This window comes from Momordica charantia (genome assembly GCF_013281855.1).
Source record: "Momordica charantia cultivar OHB3-1 chromosome 6 unlocalized genomic scaffold, Mcharantia_2.0 BLBB01000006.1, whole genome shotgun sequence".
In the NCBI taxonomy this organism is placed as follows: Eukaryota; Viridiplantae; Streptophyta; class Magnoliopsida; order Cucurbitales; family Cucurbitaceae; genus Momordica; species Momordica charantia.
In genome coordinates, this window is record NW_028275164.1 from 13,759,877 (window position 1) to 13,781,517 (window position 21,641).

The 21,641-nt window shown below is 41.3% G+C and overlaps 1 long non-coding RNA gene across 1 annotated transcript; it reads left to right on the forward strand.

The window, feature by feature from the left end:
- Positions 1-329: 329 nt before the first annotated feature.
- Positions 330-8,284, forward strand: LOC148210730 (uncharacterized). The gene is made up of 4 exons (XR_015791184.1): positions 330-473; positions 617-725; positions 7,878-8,039; positions 8,124-8,284. It is a non-coding gene; the product is annotated as an uncharacterized LOC148210730 (long non-coding RNA).
- The last annotated feature ends 13,357 nt before the right edge of the window (positions 8,285-21,641 follow it).

Below are 21,641 nucleotides of genomic sequence, written 5' to 3' on the forward strand. Positions count from 1 at the left end.
TACTGCTTCAGAAATACATTCATTCTTGTAAAAGATTTAGATGAGAAATAGTATCGAACTCCCTTCTTAGACCAACTTTATCCCTTTACCGTTAGCGCAAGAGGAATAACTTCAAAAGTTCTTGTTATTCTTTCTTTCTTAGATAACAATATCACACAATTTCTGTAGTAAACCAACACAAAGAAAAATGGTAGGGAGAAAATTACTTGCACAGAGATTTACGTGGTTCGACCTATGGGTCTACATCCACGGAGGATAAAATCTCACAGCCTTCTATTTCATTCACAGGTAACAAAATCAACACTCACTCTTTTACAATCACATAGAGAATTTCTCAGCCTTCTTTCTCTCTAATCTTCTTCTCACCTCTCACCTTCTCAGTAAAAATTGGGGCCTTTATATGAGAGAGGATACAAGAAGAAAAGGGAAAAGGGTAAAAGATAGCAAGATTAACCACCGGGGTTGTTACAGAGGTTTGTTACAAACTGATTTAAAACTGAAATTAAGTACCAAATTTCAATAATCTCCACTTTGGGACTTAGAATTTCAGCTTTGATACTTCTACTGTGAGTTTTCCCCAATTGTCTTTTACAGATCAGCCATTTTCTATTTGTAGGAGCTTCATGCAAAACTCCAGTTTGATTCTGCTTACTGCTTTGGTGAACATGTCTGCTGCGTTGTCTCCAGAAGTTACTGTTGTAAGTTCATACTCCACCTAATTCAAGGTATCTCTAATAAAGTGCAGTTTAATATCAATATGTTTTGTTCGTTTATGGAAAGTCTGGTTTTTAGTGAGTAAGACTGTACTTTGACTGTCACTCATCAACTTGCATGTTAGGCTTTTCCCATACATTTCTGATATGATCCCTCTCAGCCACGTAGCTTCTTTTAATCCTTCTTTTATTGCAATATATTATGCCTCTGTTGTTGATAGAGCAACTATAGTTTGAAATGTGGATTTCCAGCTAATGTTGTTATTTGGTGTAAAAACATAACCTGAGATGGATCTTCTTCTATCTAGGTCTGCTGCATAATCAGCATCTACATAACCAATTAATTTTCCTTTTGTACATCCCCTATTTTCATAGAGTAGGCCATGGCTGCAAGTTCCCTTGAAGTATCTGAGTATCCATTTAATTGCATTCCAGTGATTCTTCCCAAGATAGGCCATAAACCTGCTCACAATGCTCAATGCATGCTAAGTCAGGTCTTGTGCACACCATAACATACATTAAGCATCCAACTTTGTAGCATATGGAATGTGTTTCATTTCTTTTATTTCAGATTCTGTTTTCGAGCATTGGTCCTTTGACAACTTAAAGTGTTGAGCGAGGGGTAATGATACCGGTTTTGAGTTGGTCATTCCAAATCTTTCTAACAGTTTCTTAATGTAATCCTTTTGTGTAAGGATCAATTTGTTCATTTCCCTTTCTCTTTCTATTTCCATCCCTAGAATTCGTGTTGCTAATCCTAGGTCCTTCATTTCAAACTTAGAGTTTAATTTTCCTTTTAGCTCCTTAATTTCATTAAATTTCTTACATGCTATCAAGATATCATCAACGTATAGCAATAGGTATATAAAATTTGAATCCCTTACCTGTTTGAAGTAGACACGGCTATCGTATGAGCTTCTTGTGAATCCTTGCTCGAGGACGAAGTTGTCAAATTATTTGTACCGTTGCCTTGGGGATTGTTCAAGTCTGTATAGTGATTTCTTGAGCAAGCAAACTTGATTCTCCTTTTTTGGATCTGTATAGTGATTTCTTGAGCAAGCAAACTTGATTCTCCTTCTTTTGATCGATGAACCCCGGAGGTTGGTTCATATATAAAGTCTCTTATAGTTCTCCATGCAGGAATGTCGTCTTCACATCCATTTGTTCTAGCTCCATACATGAGTGACAACTAAGGATCTGAGTATTCTGACTGAGTTATGATGCAGAACAAGAGAGAATACCTCTGTAAAGTCTATACCTTCTACTTGAGTATATCCCTTTGCCACCAATCTGGCCTTAAATCTTGGTTTTTCAACCCCTTCTATTCCTAGTTTCACTTTGAATAGCCACTTACAGTCCTGTTTAATTCTGTGGTTTACCCACAAGTATCCATATTTAATTTTTATTCAACGAGTTCATCTCTTCTATCATAGCCTCCTGCCATTTGACTTTCTCTTTAGATGTGATAGCTTCTTCATATGTTTTAGGTTCACAGTCAAACAATTAAGGAGTAGCTGTTAAGGCAAAAGATACCAAATCATCATTTGAATATCTAGCTGGGGGTCTGATTACTCTACGTTCTCTGTCTCTTGCGAAAGCATAGTTCTTAAGGCCTGAAGTGCTTTCATTTATTTGTTCTGTTTATTCTGATAAAGGTTCAGGGCTATTATTTTGGATCTGGACGTTACTCAACTCCAACTCAATTTCAGCCCCCTTGGTTGAAGAGTTATCTAGAGATTCCTTACATTTTCCTTTATAATTTTCTGCAAAAGGAATATTAGATTTAATGAATACAACATCACGATTGATAAAACACTTTAGGTGACCTGGTTCAAGTGTCCAGAGCTTATAACCTTATAACCTTTTACTCCTTCAGGATATCTAAGGAATTTACACTTTATTGCTCTTGGATTTAATTTTCCCTAATTTATTTTCGCATAAGCAGCACAACCAAAGGTTGTCAAAATGGTTTAGCTTTGGTGGCTGATCTGTCCAAATTTCCTAAGGTGTTTTCATGCCCAGTGTAGTTGAAGGGCATCGATTAATCAGGTAGCATGCTGTCATAGCTGCTTCACATCATAATTGTTTTGGCAAATGTGATGTGGATAGAATACATCGAACCCTTTCCATAATTGTCCAGTTCATTCTTTCTGCACGGACGTTTTGTTGAAGATTGTGTCTGACTGTTCAATGTCTTTCTATTCCCTGTTCTTTGCACAATTTCATGAATTCCTGACTTAGAAATTCTAAACCATTATCTTCATGATTTTTTTTAGCTTTCTGTCTATTTGATTTTGCACAAGTTTAAGCCATTACTTGAATTTCATAAATGTTTCACTCTTGTGCTTTAGTATATAGATCCATACCTTTCTAGGGAAGTCATCCACAATTGACATAAATTATTTGGCTCCTACATGTGATTCAAAAGGAACTGGTCCCAAAGATCCATATGGAAATAATCTAGCTTCCCTTTGGTTTTGTTGATGCAGAAATTTGGCCTCCTGAGATATCGCCAAATTTGCACCAATCTTCTAAATATGAAAGGGATCGACGTGACCTGCAAAACAGAATAACCCTAAGGCCAGCGTGGCTCAGGTCACACGGGCTCCGATGCTTAAGTTAGTATCGAAGTCTTCGAGTGTAGAAAGTACGGATTTTAGGCGTACCTCTAGGGTTTGGCTTAGCTCTCCTTTTATAGAGGTTGAATCCTCCTTCCTTCAGGAATTACCAAAGTCGAATCCTAGTGTGCTTAGGAGATTTGGGCTTCTGGGCCCGTGCGTTTCGCGATGGGCCCATTTCCAATTAAGGGTCGAGACAAAGGATCGAACTGGATTGCACTAGGGTCGGGAGAGAAGTAATAGAGGGTTCTCGACCAATGGCCGAGAACACCTCGACGCCAAGGCATGGTCGGCGCCGAGCAGTGCTATTCTCCTCCGGCCTATTATCCGCTTCTGTCGTTTTGTCAGCTCCACTTTTGTATCCCATAACAGTAGCCCCAGGTAAGAAGCATAGAGAAAATGTTAAGACTTCTATATTAAGAGTACCTGTGCTTGGTTGTCCCTAAGTGGCTCTCTTTACGTAATAGCCCCCGTATCCTCATGTTCTAGTCGACTGTAGTCAAGTCTCTTGGGTTTGTTATACAATCAGCCTTGACTGTTTAGATTTTGGTCTTGGGATCTAACTTTTAGCTAGGCTGGCTGTATCACCCTTGGGTTTCTAACCCATTAAACTTTTGCCGATGGTTTTATGCCCGGGTTTACTCTTGGGTTTCTAACCCATTTGGCTTTTGCCACTTGTTTTATACCTTGAGTTCGATCAGCACCCTTGGGATTCTAACCCAATTTGGCTTTCGCCAGACTGTTTTATATCCTGGGCCTCATTGATTGATTTGGTTCGCCTGCTTTCTATTTTGACCTTGATGGGCCTATACGCATGCCTTTTTCAATACCCTTGGGATTCCTTGGACCATTTAGGCTTAACTCGCTCTTGATCTTCCCTGGTTTCATTGACTGGCTTCTAGCTTATGGTCCTGCTTCTAGGTCTATCCCAGTTCGAATTTCTTGACCAGTTTTTTATTTACTTTCCCATGCCCCCACTTAAAGGAGTTTTGTTTAGAATAAAAATAAGTGCTTAAGTAATAAGGACTAATTACCTTTCAACTGTCAAAGATCTCATTCACACTAAAGAGACAATTTCCCAAGTAAGGGCTATTTATTAAATGCTGAAATTTAACTCACTAAAAAAAGGACTAAAAAAGAAAAGAGAATGAATAACGTGATGTGCATGAGGAAAAAGAAAACAACAAGGAATATATTACCTAGCTAATGGTAATATATTTTAAGATGCTGAACATTCCACGGATGGGGTAGGGCTTTGCCATGTTGATTTTCTAAGGCATAGGTGCCTAGTCGAACTACTATGGTAACTTTATATGGGCCTTCCCATGTTGGTCCCAATACCCCACTGGTTGGGTCCTTAGTGTTTGGCATGACCTTTCTTAAGACGAGGTCACCCTTTTTCAAGTTTCATTCTTTAACTCTCGTATTATAATATCGAGCGATGCGGTTTTTATATTCAGCTGTCTGCAATCGTGCCGTTTCTCAATATTCTTCTAGTAGGTCGAGGTTGAGCTGTATGGATTCATTGTTTCCTTGTAAATCGAACTGCTCTACTCTCAAAGAAGTAAGATCGATTTCTATTGGAACAACTACTTCATAATCAAATGACAAAAAGAACGGTGTCTCTCCAGTTGAATTCCACGATGTTGTTCTATAAGCCCATAATACACTGGGAACTTCTTTGACCCATAGCCCCTTGAGTCCTTTTAATCTAGTTTTCAAAGTTCTCTTGATTATTTTGTTGACCGCTTCAACCTGTTCATTAGCTTGCGGATGTGCTGACGAAGAACAGATGTGCTTTATCCCAAGTTCCATACAGAAGCCTCGAAATGCAACATTATCAAATTATTTTCCATTGTCGCTAATAATCGTATATGGTACCCGAAAGTGACAAATTAAGTTTCTCCAGATGAAATCCGTAACCTTATTTTCAGTGATTGTAGCTAGGGCCTCAGCTTCGGCTCATTTAGTGAAGTAGTCTACAGTTACCACCACGAATTTAGTCTGCCATTTTCCTTGTGGATGGAGACAATGGGGTCTATTCCCCACTTAGTGAAAAGCCAATGGCTCATTATGTTTGTCAGTGGCTCTAGTGGCTGTCTAGGTATTACTACAAACCGTTGATATCTGTCGGATTTCTTGGTAAATTGTGTTGTATCTTTCAGCATGGTTGGCCAATAATATCCTTGGCGAATGATTTTATGGCTCAAGGATTACGCTCCTAAGTGATTGCCACATATTCCTTCGTGTATTTCTCTTATTACGTAGTCAGCGTTTCCTGAGGTGAGGCATTTCAAGAGTGGTAAAGAGTAGCCTCTTCTGTATAGATTTCCGTCTTTAAGTATGTACCGAGCTGCTCTCTATTGGAGTTACCGGACCTCGCCTTCTCGGTAGGTAGAGCTCCGTCTCTTAAGTATTTGATCAGTGGATCCATCAAGTTTTCTTCGGGTTGTTTTGGTTCGTCGGTATCCATCACATCCTGAACTTGTATGCTTGGCTCGGGTAGAATTTCAACTGGCACAGTTCTTTTTAAGTCTGTCTCATTGGCTGCAGCCAGGTGAGCTAAGGCATCTGCATTGATGTTTTGGGAACGAGGGATTTGTCTGATCTAATATTTCCAGAACCTGCCGAGCTGCCTTCTTACTTTGGCTAGGTACTCCATCATTCGCGGTTCTTTAGCTTGAAATTCTTCCTTTACCTAGTTCACAATCAATTGTGAGTCACTGAGAAACATAATGAGCCCTGCTAGATCTCGCCGCCAAATTTAGCCTCCTGAAATCTCGCCAAATTTGTACAATTCTTCTAAATATGAAAGGGATCGATGTGACCTTCAAAACAAAATAACCATAAGGACGGTGTGGCTCCGGCTACACAGGCTCTGTTGCTTAAGTTAGTATTGAAGTAGTCGAGTGTAGAAAGTAGGGTTTTTCGACGTACCTCTAGGGTTTGGCTTACCTCTCCTTTTATAGAGGTTGAATCCTCTTCCTTTAGGATATACCAAAGTCAAATCCTAGTGTGCCCATGAAATTTGGGCTTTTAGGGCCCGTGCGTTTCGCAATGGTCTCAATGTTGAATTCATGGTCGAGACAAAGGATCAGACTGGATTGCACTAGGGTCGGGAGAGAAGTAATAAAGGGTTCTCGGTCAATGGCCGAGAACACCTTGGTGCTGAGCCCTCCTCGATGCCGACCACGGGTCAACCCAGGTTAGCCCGGGTCGACCGGTTTCAGTGTCCCCTGGTTCGTGTGATTCTCCCCCGACCTATTCTCCACTTCTGTCGTTTGGTCAGCTCCACTTTTCTCTCCCATAACATTCCCATAACATGAGTTGAGGTTGTAAATTTTACTCTTATTGCCTTCCCAAGAATACAGTGTTCATATTTGTCTGAAGGATGCAATTTATCATTTCCCAATAGACTTTGGTTGTCTAATTCATGCAAGCCTTTGTCTGAGACATGACCAAGTCTATGATGCCAAGTCTTGGTCATGTCCTATTTTTTACTGTCCACCGTATGAGCCTCACTTGTCAATGTTCCACGTTGCAAAATATACAGTCCATTTACCAATTTTCCCTTCAATATAACAATGGATCTGTGCATAACAGTTAATGTTCTATGAGTATAGTGCACCCCTATTCAGGAACATACCTTACTTTTGTGAGTGTTTTCTCAGATTCATCATGCAATTTAATGGTGACAAAACCAATTCCCTGAACTTCACATTCATGATCATTTCCCATAATCACTTTCTTTCCTTCTATAGAATCAAAGTTTGAAAAATATTATCTGTGTGGAGTCATGTGGAAGGTACACCCTGAATCAAGGATCCAACTCTCTGAATTTATTCTATCAGAAACAGTAAGAACATCGGCTAAGTCATATCCTTCTAATAGGTTGGCTTTCTCTTCATGATCACTTTTCTCTTCAGATCTTTTCTTATTGTCTACTTTGAGCTTGTAGCAGAATCTTTTAATGTAACCTTCCTTATTGCAGTAATAACATCTTCTTGTGTCCCTTCTAGGTCTTGATTTCGATCTTGATTTGCTTTTGTAGTTGTGATTTTTTCTGTCATTAAACCTTCCTCGTGAGAATAGAGATTCACTTTCTTTATTTTCATGACTCGACTCAATGTCTTTTGACCGCAGTGCATTTAACACAATATCAAGTGTTAGGCTATCTCTGCCATACTTAATGGCTGACTTTACGTCTTTAAATCTCTCAGGAATAGAGTTGACGAGTATTACTGCATGATTTTCCGAGTCATCTTTTCTCCTAGATTTTCAAGATCCGTTGTGATCTTTTGGAACTCATCAAGATTTTCTTCTAAACTCTTTCCAGGGTTCATTCGAAAACCAAAAAACTTCTCTTTGATAAGAATTTTATTAGGTAAAGACTTTCCCATGAACACTTTCTCAAGTTTCTTCCAGATTTTGATTGTCGTTCCTTCATTAATCACTTACCTCAACACGTTGTCTGCAAGATATAGTATAATGGTGTTGTATGTTGTATCATTTATTTCATTCTTCTCTTTCTCTGTCATGTCTGCAGGAATATTTTTTGGGTCAAGGGCTTTTGCAGCTTTCTGTTGGATTAACAAAGCCTTGATCTTTTCTCTCCACAAGGCAAAATCACCTTTTCCATCGAAACGTTCAACTTCAAATCTTGCTCACATCTTCCAAGAAAGCAAATCATGAATATCAAGAACTTGAGGTATCTTTCTTGAGCCGACTTCACTAACCTCTTGTTCTTGACAGAAAGTGGCTCTAATACCACTTGTTATTCTTTCTTTCTTAGACAGCAATATCACACACTTTCTGCAGTAAACCAACACAACAAAAAACGGGAGGGAGAGAATTACTTACACAGATTTACGTGGTTCAACCTATGGGTAAAAGACAACAAGATTGACCACCAGGGTTGTTGCAGAGGTGTGTTACAAACTGATTTAAGCTGAAATTAAGTACCAAATTTCAACCATTCTTAATCAAGCAATTTCTTTCACATTTTTAAATCCAATTTCTACAAAGACTATACATTCTATCCAAAATTCTTCAATCAAAAGAATATTAATTCAATCAAAAGAAAAATACAGCAAATACAATTTCTAAAGGAAGAAATAAACCACAAAAGAATTGAGGAACAACTAAACAATCATAATATTAAAAAACAAGTTACTCAATTTAAAGAGCTAATTGAAAATGAAATATGCTCTTCTTTGCCTAATGCTTTTTGGGAACAAAAAAAAAAAAGCATATTTTAAACCTACCCTGTATAAAAGACTTTCATGAATCAAAAAATCCTACAAAAGCTAGACCTATACAGATGAATGTTGACTTATTACAACATTGTCAAAAAGAAATTAAGGAACTACTTGATAAAGGTATAATCAGACCTAGTAAGTCACCCTGGAGTTGTGCATCTTTTTATGTCAATAATCAAGTTGAAATTGAGAGAGGAGTCCCACACTTAGTCATCAATTATAAACCCCTAAATACAGTCCTAGAATGGATCATATATCATATTCCTAATAATAAGGATCTTATTAGTCAGATTCATAACGACTCAATATTCTCCAAATTTGACATGAAATCTGGATCGAGATCCAGATAGTTGAAAAGAATAAATACAAAGCAACTTTTAATGTACCGTTTGGCCAACATGAATGGAATGTAATGTCATTTGGTTTAAAAAAATGCTCCTTTTGAATTCCAAAACGTAATGAATGATATTTTTAACCCTTACTAAGATTTCACGATAGTTTATATCAATGATGTTTTAGTATTCTCACAGTCAATTGAACAACATTTCAAACATTTAAATATATTTTATCAAATAATTAAGAGAAATGGATTAGTAGTGTCCCTTCCAAAAATTAAATTATTTCAACAAAAAATAAGATTGTCAGATTTTAAATTATTTCAACAAAAATAAGATTTCAGATTATGACATTTGTGAAGGAAAAATCGAACCAATCCAAAGATTTGTAGAATTTGCAAATAAATTCTCTGATGAAATTCCTGATAAAACCCAATTACAAAGATTCTTAGGATGCCGCAATTACATTTCTGATTTTATTCCAAATTTAAGAATTTAAGACATATCTGAGAACCTCTTTATCAAAGACTTAGGAAAAATTATTCTCATTGGTCTCATGATCATACACATGCATCATACAAACCATCAAAGGTATAGTCAAAAGTCTTCCATGTCTATCAATAATTAATCCTCATGCATCACTTATAGTTGAAACTGATGCCTCTGATATTGGATATGATGGCATTCTCATACAGTCCATACATGGTCAAGAACAATTAGTTGGGTATCACTTTGACATTTGGATAGGTGCACAAAGAAATTATTCTACTATCAAAAGAGATATGGTCAAGAACAATTAGTTGGGTATCACTTTGACATTTGGATAGGTGCACAAAGAAATTATTCTACTATCAAAAGAGAAATTTTATCAATCGTTTTATGCATTAATAAATTTAAAAGTGATCTTATCAACAAAAGTTTTCTGATATATGTCGATTGTAAAGCAGCCACATATGTTTTCCAAAAAGATGTCAAGAATTTAGTTTCCCGATAAATTTTCGCTAACTGGCAAGCAATTTTTTCATACTTTGATTTCAAAATTGAGTTTGTAAAAGGAAGCACAAACTCCCTTCCTGATTACCTCAGGAGAGAATTTCTCCAAGGAAAGATAGAAAGAGAAAGAAAATGAGTCCTCTAAAGAGAGAAAATGAAGAAGATCAATGGCCAAAACCTCAAACGAAAGCCTCTTACTCTCAGGCTTATCGTTTTTTCGAAGAAGAAACATCAACACCAAGAATGTCAACACCAAAAAGAGAAGGAAAAACTCCTCGACAAGATAATATAATACCAACATCCAATAGATTTCAAATTTTGGGATCTCCTATCCCGCCAAGGCATTGGCCTTGCAAATCGGGTCATCGATCCCTTCTACTCCTTCACAATCCATAATTATAGGAGAGTCATCGACCTCCTCTTCCAGACCTACACCATTAACATATTACCAAGCAGTTGCTGGATCAAACCCTCAAAATTCGAAAACCATACCACCAAGAACCTCACTACCTTATAATTACATTTCAAAATCTCAAACCACATTTATTACCACTATCGAACCTGAATACTTGGACACCTCTGTCTTCGAAATAATTCAAAAACCTCACTACCTTATAATTACATTTCAAAATCTCAAACCACATTTATTACCACTATCGAACTTGAATACTTGGACACCTCTGTCTTCGAAATAATTCAAAAACCTTCTCGGCCAACTTTCATTTCATTCCAGAACAAATTCAAAAACTCCGATTATTCTATGAACATATACTCATAGAAACATATTCTATTAAATTAACTCATACCATGGACAAAATCCATCCAAATAAGATTGCCTTTTCAAAAGTAAAAAAATCTCCGGATATTAACTCCCACAAAATGGAACCAAAATATTTATACCAAAAAAAAGTTTTCTCATACTTCCCTTCCTCAAACATATTCATACCTTGATTATCAAAATGCTTGGTATAATATGTTTTGGTTAAATAATTTTAATCATTCCTGGTATTTTATTTTTGACAAAACATGCATTCAAAATTTTCCATTATGGTTTAATGACTGCTGGAATATTTTTGACCTTACGAAAACCGTTCTATCATCTCCAATTTCACAAAGCTTCAAATACTTTTCAAATAATGTGTTTACAAATTCTTTCAATCCTCTTTTGTGATTTTCAAATTATTTTCATTTGGCATGGATTTTCTGCTGGGATTACTCAATTACTGAAGTCAATGGAATATCTCGCCTACGTCGGCTATACAAAATCAAATGGTAGAACAAGTTCAACACATCAATCGCGCAAAAAAAGTGGTGTAAAAATGGTTCTCTATCTACCGACATAATCAAAAGCAAAATATTCAGCAAAATCAACAATTACTCTCCCAAAGGTCAATACTCATTGCAGCCATAGCACGAGTTGCAACAGAATAAAAGCTTACTGATATAATTCAACAACTTTCCTCTTCATGAAGCTGTTTGATCCAAAAAAGACCAAGCTCGGAATCCACGGAGGTCGGAGCACAAGAGATGATCTTCTTGAGCCTCCAAAGAACCTGCAAAACAAGGTTAGCACTCCGACGAGCAAGTTAGCTCTTATCTGATCTAACCCAATGAATGCAAATGAATTCGCGTACCTTGTTTAAGGGCAGACATCTCTATTTATAGAGATTGGATCCCACAGAAGTCCTGACATGAGGCTAACGGACGTCCGACCATTCGTAAAACGCGGCGTGTTGTCGGATTTCAGAGACATTCCCTTGAATGCGCTTTCAGGTTAGCTCGGACCATTTGAATAGTCAAATAGCGGGGTACACCAGCACGGCTCGTGCCACGACTTCCGTCCTGAAAGGACTTAAACAAGTACCTTTAGATGTTGACACGTGACATGTGATGTTGACACGTGACATGTGACACGTGACATGTGAAAACCTGCCTCCACTATTGTCCCCCACTTCTGCGAGCGGGAAGTCGGCTCAGTGAAGTATTTCGAGGTAACTGAAGCTAGGTAGGTTCCACGTGTCAACGCATGACGTCAGCAGTACTATTTTTCTCGAGAACTCAAACGACGCCACGAGGAATCACCTGTCATGGACGAATCTTGTCCGTCAATCCTTTTTTCATCGTACCGTCTCCGTGCTTCTGGATTACTCTATAAAAAGCGGAGTTCTTTCGCTTCATTCTTCATTTTGAAGTTTCTTGAATACCTCGGCCATCGTCTAAGTCAAGTATTTTCCCTCCTTCGTCAGATAACTTTTAGGTGTTTCATTCGTTCTAAGTATGAGTAGTTCGCCATGTGATTCGTCGTCCGAATCTAGTAGCTCCTCAAGCTTGAAGAGCGCCTTAGGAGAGCAAAACTTAGCATCTACCTTATGAAACCCGAACTTAGCGTCCACCTCCGGAACTATTAAAGCGAACCCCGTAATCGAACTTCCTCCTTTGACCTGCTCGGTAGGTAGATTAGTCGAGCTTCAAAAGAAGTACCTCATCCCTGATTCCATAAACCTCAGGGTACCTAAGGTCGGCGAACACCTCGAAGATCCCCCTCCTGGCTTTGTCAGTTTTTACCCTCATATGTTTAGTAGAGGGGTTAGGCTTCCTCTCAATTCCTTTCATCTAATGGTTTCTTAGTACTGTCAACCTTGCCCTAGCTCAGCTCTCTCCCAACGAATAGACTACCGTAATTGGGGCCTACGTGCTATGGTGGGTCATCGATACGAGGACAATGATAGGCTTACTGTAGATTAGCTTCTAACCACCCACACCGTCAAGGCTTCGAACGAGGGAGAGGGTAGGTATTACCTCTCTGCTCGTAGGAACATAGGTCAGCTCATTAGGAATCCTTCTTCTAATAAAAACTGGAAGGAGTGTTGGTTCCTCGTCTCTAGTGATTGGCTCGTGAAAGATGGAGAGGGTGCGCCGATCTGTCACGTCCCAGTAGAATTCGGAGATGTAGGTGAGTGTCGTAGGTAAGAGCTAGGTTTTTACGAGCTTTCGTGCTTATTTTTCTGATAAAAATTTGTGGTGCAGCTCTACCGTCTCCCATTCCGAGGATAAGTGACAAATCGTGGTAAATCCTCAAAGGTGCCCAAGGTCGGAACCTGAGATACGCTTTGTGGGGCAAGGCTCTCGTATCCAACTCTCATCTGTTCTCCTGTGGTCTTAGTCCGCACAACCAACTAGACGAGTACAAGAGGTTACCCAAACCTCGACAACGCAAAGCTTCTGAAGGTAATTACCACTTTAAATGCTTGCCTAAATTTCAGCTCGTCTTATTAACACTTCATTTTCTTCGCAGAAATGGCTTCAAAGTTCCTCAGCCTCGGTAGTGGCAAACGACAATATGCCTCGACCTCAGTTGTTCAGCCTCCTGCTCCCCAAGCTCGTCAACGTACGAGTAGTGCTGACGTTTCGGTCCCCGGACTCGCCAATTTGGCCAAACTCCAAGCTTTACAAGCTCAGCCTCTGCAAACAGTTGTGGGAGGTGAGGGGTTGGTAGCTCCCTTAAAGAGGAAGAAGCTAACGAGGACTCGCTCCGATCTGAGGAGGTTACTTCTAAGTCTCCACCACCTCCCATCGAAGTTGACTCAGGAGAAGGATCCCCCCTAGCTCGGTAGTCTTGCAATGGGTTCAGATTCCCTTTCAAGCTCGAGTTCTCGCCTCCGAGCATCCACGATGTGGCGAAGAAGGTTAGGTCTGGGTGGAGCGATCTGTCCAGACACCTGGGAATCCGGGAAAGGCGGATAATGGCTCTCGCTGCTGAGGTAACTTCAACTACCTTTCGTCTGTTCAATATATTTTGGGGTCGTTCTTACTTGCCTGTCTACCTCCATGGTGAGCTCCGGGCTTGAGGGACGGGACCTCAAGGAAGAGGAGACTTGGGCTTCATACGAGCAGCGGATCGTTGAACTAGAAGTCGAGGTGGAGCGAATCCGAGCTGAGAAGTAGACTGAGGCTGATAGGTCTCGAGCTATAATCTCGCAGGCTTGTTCCGAACTTCAGAATGCGAGAGGGCGAGCTGAATCGGCAGAGAAGGGTTGGAGGGAAGCTCAGTAGAACTTGTCGAGCTGGGCGTACTTGGAAAAGAAGGTGAAGGAATTCAGCGAGTTCGACGACCTAACACGCGAAGTGGCAGACAAAGGGTTCTACTATGCCATTGGCAACCTCGAGACTCAGTTCTCAGAAGAGGCCATTGCAACTGCTGAGCTTGAATATGAATCTATCTGGGCTGACCCTCCTACTGACGTCAGTGAAGGGGTCGAGGCGACTGATGCCGATGCAGGAGCCACCAAGCTCAATGAAGACGACACTCCAGAGGAATAGCCTTTTCTCTGTGACTCTTTTGTTTTTTCTTTTTCTTTTAAAGAAAAGAACGTTGTATGGAGATGAGGCATATATACCTCGGCTCAACTTTTGATCTGATTTTAATGTATCGTAATTCTACCAACTCAAGATTGAATCGTCTTTTTTTTTTGTCTTACTCCTATGATGTTTTCCGAGGTCTCTACACTTTGAGACTTTCAACTTTTAATTTATTGAGTTTCCCAAATGATCCTCTTCTCGTTCTAGCGTCTTACAAACTGAGCTAACCCAGTTCTGCGGTGGGCTCATACCGTCTTGGGTGACCAGGTTCATACGAGTTGACCAATGCTTCCAAAGTTTGAAAGATGCGACGATCTTTCTTGTCATGGTTTTCCATAGGTCATAATACGTAGTTTTCCTTGGCACCATTTGACCGTAGCTTGGCAATAGTAGACGACCTTAAAGAGTAGGGTCAAATTTTACACACGTTACCGGAGCAATGAGAATTTACACTTTTGACTACACAAATGAGTCCATGTGCATCACTGATGATAAGTCCGCAGGTGCTCGACGTTCCACGGATAGGGGACATTCTTCCCATTAAGATTTGATAGTAGGTAGGTTTCGGGCCAAACTACCTCCAGCACTTTGTACGGTCCTTCCTAATTTGGTTCCAAAGCTCCGATATGCTGCATCACCTTTTTCAAAACAAGGTCTCCAGGCTTGAACATTCTGATTTTTACCTTGGAATTATAGTACCGGGTTGTATGGTTCTGGTACTCGACCAGCCTAAGCTGGGAATGAGCTTTTTTTCTTCGAGCAGTTTGAGATTGAGGAGAAGAGCCTCGTCGTTTGTCCATTCGTTGAAACTTTCAACTTGGAGTGTTGGCATGCCGATTTAAAAAGGTATGACTGCTTCCGAGCCAAAATCTAGGCCGTACGGTGTCTCGCCCGTAGATCGGCACGGCGTGGCTCGGTAAGACCACAACACTTCTGGCAGGTCCTTTGCATCGCCCCTTCAGGGATTCAAGCTTTGTCTTGAGACCCCGCTTGATAATATTGTTAACCGTTTCCACCTGCCCATTCAACTTCGGATGAGCCGACGATGAGCTAAAGTGTCATATGTCGAGCTGTTGACAAAATTGATTGAAACAGGCACTGTCGAACTGTTTGCCGTTGTTGGTGATAACTGCGTACGGTATGTCAACCGACATACTATGTTCTTCCACACAAAGTTAACAATTTTCTCCTCGGTAATGGACGCAAGGGGTTCGGTCTCTACCCACTTGGTTAAATAGTCTATCGCGACCACGACGTATTTTACCTGCCATTTCGCCATCGACAGCTGGCCGATCAGATCTATCCCCCACTGAGCGAACGACCAAGGACTCGAGATCGGCGTCAGCAGCTCCAGAGGTTGTCGTAGGACATTCGCAAAGCGCTGGCGCCTGTCACACGTTTTTGCGAATTCCTTAGTATCACGGTCCATCATCAGCCAATAGTGACCTTGCCTGACGATCTTCTCAGCCATTGATCGAGCTCCGGTGTTATTTCCACAAACCCCCTCATGAACTTCACGAATGACATAACTCGCCTCCTTGGGACTGAGGCACCGCAACAACGGTAGAGAAAATCCCCTCTTGTACAGCTTGCATCCTGCACGATGTAATGAGCTACCTAACGTCAGATTTTCCTGGCCTTGGATTTGTCTGTTAGAATTATGCCACTTAGGAAAATCTTGATGAGGTCCATCCACGTGGGCTGGGTTAACTGGACCTCCATCATCTCTGGTTGATCGATGGAAGGTTCGTTGAGCACTTCAACCGGTATTGTTCTCGGTAGCTTGGTTTCATATACCGAGGCCAAGCGCGCCAATGCGTCGGCGTTGGAATTCTCTGACCGTGGCACTTGTCGAATCATATATTCCCTGAACTGGGCGAGGAGCTCTCGAGCCTTGTTCAAGTATTTTTCCATCCGAGCATCTTTCGCTTGATACTCATCGGTGACTTGGTTGACAATTAGCTGTGAATTGCTGAGGATTAAAGGGTGCTTCATGCCCATTCCTCTGGCGACCCTAAGTCCAGCTATCAACGCTTCGTACTCGGCTTCGTTATTCGAAGCTTAGAAGTTGAACCAGAGTACGTATTCGAACCGAAGATCTCTGGGGCCGATGAGCAACATGCCCACTCCTCGTTGGACGAGCCATCCACGTACAGAGTCCACTGGTCACGATTGTCAGCCCCATGTCTGACCAGGGTTAGCTCGGCAATGAAGTCCGCTACCTGACCTTTCATCGCCGTCTTGGGCTCGAAACTGATATCATTTTGCTGAGCTCTAGGGTCCATTTCATCAGGCGACCTGACGTTTCAGGCTTGTGGAAGACCTGCCTTAGCGGGAAGTTCGTTAGAACTACCTGGTAGGCTTTGAAGTATGGTCGCAGTAGGCATGCCGATGTTACCAATGCAATGGCTAATTTTTCGATACAAGGGTATCGGGTCTCGGCCTCGATCATTGACTTACTCGTATAGTAAGCCGGATTTTGCTGTCCCTCCTCTTCCTTCACAAGGATCGAGCTTACCGCCTTTTCCGAAACAGCTAAGTATAAATACAACATGTCACCAGGTAACGGCTTTGACAGTAGCGGAGTCGTGCTGAGATACTACTTCAATTGCTGAAACACGGATTGGCATTCGTCAGTCCACTCGAAGCGACCCTTCTTTCTCAACATTTGGATGAAAGGAAGGCACTTATCAGTGGAGCGAGACACAAAGCGATTTAAGGCTGCGAGCCGTCCGTTCAACTTCTGGAGTTGCTTGACATTTCTCGGCGCCTCCATCTCGAGGACTGCCCTTATCTTATCCGAATTGGCTTCAATTCCACGTTCATGAACCGTAAATCTGAGGAACTTTCCTGATGAAACCCCAAAGGCACAGTTGCTCGGGTTAAGTTCCATCTGATACTTCTTGAGCACACCAAATGCCTCTGCGAGGTCGGCTATATGCGAGCTCGTCTGCTTGCTATTTACCAACATGTCGTCCATACACACCTCCATGTTGCGCCCGATCTGCTTGGCGAACATCATATTCACCATCCATTGATAGGTCGCACCTGGGTTCTTCAGACCAAAGGGCATGACGTTGTAGCAATACAATCCTTGGTCAGTAACGAACGAGGTATGCTCCTGATCTGGAACGTGCATCTTGATCTGGTTATATCCAGAGTAGGCATCCATAAATGTAAGTAGCTCATGCCCTGCTGTCGGTCGACGAGCTTATTTATCCGAGGAATGGAAAAACTATCTTTTGGACACGCCTTATTGAGGCTCGTAAAATCAATACAGACGCGCCACTTCCTGTTAGACTTTTTAACTAAAACAACATTAGAAAGCCACGCGGGGTAGTGAACTTCTCTTATGAAATTAGCTCGTAAAAGTTTTCCAACCTCCTCACTAATTACATTGCTACGCTCAGTGTCGACAGGCATATGCTTTTGCTTTACAGGCCTAAAAGGCGGATCTATGGTAAGCCTATGCACCATGATCTTGGGGTCAATACCAGGCATGTCGTCATGAGATCACATGAACACGTCGGCATTTGCTTGCAGGAAACTGACGAGCTCCTTTCTCACCTCGGCCCCCAACTTGCTACCAACACTGACCTGCTTGTCTGCTCCCAATAATGGTACAACTTCTAACTCTTCGATCGGAGTGCCGCAGACGAGTTCCGTCCCGGTCCCTTATGGCGGTGCTGGTGCGCCAAGCTCCATGATCATTGCACAAGTAGCGGACCCCTTCAGAGTAGCTGCGTAGCATTCTCTCGAGGTTTTCTATTCACCTCGGATTATAGCAATCCCGACCGGGGTGAAGGGATGTGAATCCCGGAGCGGAAACGGATTTTCGGGATACAAAATCGAAATTTAAAGAAGAAAAATACAGGGGAAACTCAAACCTTTGAAGAACGTTTCTTCAGTGAATTCCCTTCGAACACCACCACCGGATCTTCCTCGCTATCGTCTTGGGTCTCGGGATCGTGCTTGTGGTAGCACCTTGATCGAAGAGAGGGAGAGATTGAGAGAATTTGAGAGAAATTCTGGGAGAGTTTTTTTTTTCTTCTGTTCTGTAACACCTTCATTTTCATTCTCCAAGACTTGGAGAAGAAGAAGGGTGGCGTGCGTAACTCCCCACGTCACAAAACCTCCCACTCCCCTGCAATTTTGCAGGAGAGTTAATATTAATAATAATAATAATAATAATAATATTAATATATATATATAATATATAATAATAATTAAAATATATATATAATAATTAATATATATATAATTAATTAATCAAATTAATTAATATAATTAATTATTAATCCAATTAATAATTAATAAATATATATATAAATAATTAACACTTAATTATTTATTATAAAATTAGAATCATATTCTAAAATATTTCTCTCGTATAACCTATAGTTTTAATGTACATTTTATGCACATTATTTTTAACCTATAGTTTTAATATGAATCTTATTCATATTAATTTTATTTGAATCTCATTCAAATAATATCTCTCATAATATATAGTTTTAATTTATAATTAACTATATATTATAATGTATCAATATACATATAATCCCTTAAGTAATTTGAACAATTCAAATTCTTCCAAAAACTTGATCCTCGTTTTACCCGTTATGAGATAGCAAGGGGACCTAATGGACGTAAAGATCCGAAGCTCCAACGATGAAAGATTAATCGGTCAAACTCATTGACCAAGTTAATCTAGATTCGTTAACTACGGGTCATTCCACTAAAGACCCGCAGTTGCACTCTTCTCACTGCAGAATGTTTTCGTGTCCATGGATATACGACTATTAATGACGAGTCAATCCTTCACGAGTATTCGTAACTCAAGTTGGGTCAAATTACCGTTTTACCCTTGAGTTACATCTTACTCCTTAAACACCACTGCTCCTCTAATGAACAACTCGGTTATAGTCCAACCAATAACCGGAAGTCCCTCTCGGCCAATGAGAGGGTGAGGCCCCTTGTTCAAGTCCCGGAGTCAGCATTTAAGGGAACACTCATCTACTCCCCTAAAGTCGGGGAGAAGTGAATTTCATCTTGTGAAGTTATGTTCCCAGCTCCCCACTTGGTCTCGTCCCCAAAATGATAGGAATGTTGAGTCGGCGACTCGGGCCACTCTCACCCATACAGATCAAAGGACGAGCCCTCACGGGCAGGAGTCCATAACTCACTCAGGATTGAGAATAAGTTGCCTGGTCATCCTAAGAAATAGCAACCTATTAGTTAACGGTGTTACATCTAAAGATTGCCTATTTCGTGGTCCAGTCTTATACAAACTCATTGTATAGGATACCCCCACTCGCATGTCTCCACACGAACGACCTGGATCAAGTCGTCTGTAACCTTTACAGAGTGGGTCGTATCCATAGTGTTGCCAGGATAAGGTACCCAGCCTTATCCATATACTATAGACCCTTTAGGTTATTCACGGGGCATTATCCATTCATATATTAGGGGTATATCAAATATATACCCCGTATATCAACTATATACCCAGTATATATACTGTCCCGATTACATCATAAATAACCTTGGATGTTTAGTTTATTGGATTTTGGACAATGCAAGGCTATGATTCAACAACAAATTTATTGAATAAAACTTTATTAAATAGATATTTGTTTTTACAAAATACAAACTACGAGTTTAGGGCAACACACCCAACACGGGGTTGGATGCTTCAAAACTTGACGATATGTAGATGGGCTGCCTTGAGGTAGTAAATTAACGGCCGACCGAGTAGGGAGTTGTAGGCTGAGCTACGATCTATCACGACGAACTCAATGACTTTGGTCACTTGGTGCTCCCCTTCGCCAAGAGTTACAGGAAGTGAGATACACCATTCAGCACTGACCGATTCCCCCGCAGAGCCGATCAGAGTTGTAGGGCTGGGCTTTAGATGCCTTCTCTCTCACCCTAAAGTTGAGTACGTCGAGAATGACAACACATTGGTCGAAGCCCCACCATCAACGAGAACTCTTCTGACCTTCACATGGTTTATCAGAAGGGCAATCACCAGAGCATCATTGTGGGGGCATATGTATCCCTTCGGCGTCCTGTTCGTCAAATATGATCGGCACCACAGGCTCCTTGGAATACGAGGTGCAAACCTCATATGCGGCTTCTCAAACTAAAGCCTTCCTCTTATGCCCCGATTGGCCCTCACTCGAGCCTCGTGAATGGTGTTTATGACTAGAGGACAATCATCCTTGCGTCTCGGCGACCGCAACCTTTCTCGCTTCTCTTCGTTGATCGACTTTTCTGGCTCTACTCGCTCTTTGTTGCTGACATACTTCTTCAAATAACCCTGTAGAATCATGTCCTCAACTTGCTCCTTTAGATGAAAGCAACGGGAGGTCTTGTGGCCGTGATCCTTGTGGAATCGACAATAAAATCACTTGTCTCGTTTTCCTGAAGGTCGACGAAACTTAACGGGTGCTGCGAATAGCGCCTCTAGGTCGGTATCTTCGATCGTAGATTAGATCTCAACAATTGAGGCATTCAGCGGAGTAAACTTGTCGAACCTAGGTCCACGTCGATCCGAGGAGCCTTTGTCGTCTCGTCAGTCTCCATTCTTGTCATCATCGGCTCGTCGAGACGAGCTTCGATCATCATCGCGCCGCTTTTTAGAAGATGAAGACTTAGAGTTTTATTCTTTGTTGTGGCTACTGCGCCTGGCTCTGTTGGCCTTCCACAGTCCTAACCTATCAATATACTGACGAGCTCTGGCGAGCATCTCGTTCAAGGAGGCCAGAGGGCGACTCCCGAAATCGATCGTCAAGTTCTGGTCATTGAACCCTATTGTAAAATACATCATGGCGATGTAATCGGTGCAACTCACCACCTTGACATGCTCGTCCATGAACCGGGAGATGTATTTTGTAAGGGACTCATACTCGCGTTGCTTCACCGTTCCGAGGTGGGATGGCGGCAGCTTCAGCAAATCCCTGGCCGAGAACTGGTTGATGCACAACCTCTGTAACTGTTGATAACTGTCAATTGACTTCGGCTTCAGCTGCCGATACCACAATCTTGCCGAGCCCTCCAACGCTATTTGAAATGCTCGGCACTTCATACCATCGCTTGCGGCCAAAAAATCCATTTTCGCTTCGAACACCTCGACGTACGACACCGGATCGCCAGACCCATCGTACGAGCTCATAGTAGGAGCTTTAAACTTCGAGGGGATGGGTGCATCTAAGATCGCTTGGGAGAAAGGGGGCTCCTCCTGCTCAATCGCAATCTAAAGGTCTGCACTGTTTCCTTAGGTTCTCTATCTCCCTCTGAAACTGATCCTGGAGGATGATCCACTTCGGATCGAATGTCGTGGTCTCTTTGGGAGGACTTCTG